The following is a 1,159-nucleotide window of genomic DNA, read 5'->3' on the forward strand; positions in this document are numbered from 1 at the left end:
TCCTTTTTTTGTCAATAAGCTAGTGATAAAACTTTTATTTTAAAATTGACAAAAGGTAATTAGAACAGAATTCTGGTACTATTTAATCAGAAAAATATATATATTCTATCAATTTTCTTTGATAACCTATATGTAAAGTATTTAAGAGGCTACAGTTACTGAGAAGTACATATAGTATAGTAATCTTTTTAATGTATAACCATTTTATAATGTATCTCATTGGATTGGTTAGAACACTGTACTTTTTTGAACAGCATGCTTTGTAAATTTCTTCAGGGGACCTACAAGGTTTTTACACCAAACTCCTAGCTCTAGAGTGCCACAAAACACTTTTTAATAATAGGAAAGCCTGGTATTCACTGGGATTTGTTATTGTGTGTCCCCCATGCTCCCTTGGGACTGGGAAGCTTCCCTCTCTGGCTCAGCCCTTCTCTCAGCTTGGCAACTGGTTTACCTCTTCCCACCAAGCTGTCCGGGTGAGGGCACTATGCCCTAGCTGCTCCTTCTCTATCCCAGTTACATTTATAACTATCGTCTGTTTCATATCTTCTTGCATTCACAGAAGTATCATGCTTTCATGATAAATTATACAGTGACCCTATACTTTGCCTCTCTCTCTGAGTTTGTCATTTTTTACCACCTAGTGATGCCATATAGCAAATGGCGTAGGAAGGAGAGGAGATTAGGTTGGGCAAGCATACAAAGCAGAAAGAATTGAGGACGTTTTGGACTTTGAAAAATGGATTCCATGGGAGCCATGACAGCTGGCACATAATGAGAATGCTCTTAGAGTGTGACTCAAATGCCCCAAACCACAGAAAAGTCAGCCATGACTGCCATCGATAAGCCCCTGACTGCAGCGACCAATATCATAAGGATCCCACCTTGTAAGGGCCATATAAACTGAACACCTCAGGCAGATGATGCTCAAGACTGACCCGAGAGCATCATGGACGGGTAAGCTGAGGGCCAAAGATTCTGACCTTCTGCCTTTCATAGTTGCTGGCTTGGGACCAACACAAAACTATCTGCTGCTTCCAATAAACAGAGCTGGCTTGGGAGATAAGGACTTTCATCCTTCACAATGTCGAATAAGTCTCTGTACTTCCCTTCTCTGTGTGTTGTGCATTAACCTGCGTGGGTACCTGATTGGCTTATC

The sequence above is a fragment of the Pteropus alecto genome, unplaced genomic scaffold, assembly GCF_000325575.1.
Source record: "Pteropus alecto unplaced genomic scaffold, ASM32557v1 scaffold435, whole genome shotgun sequence".
Lineage (NCBI taxonomy): Eukaryota > Metazoa > Chordata > Mammalia > Chiroptera > Pteropodidae > Pteropus > Pteropus alecto.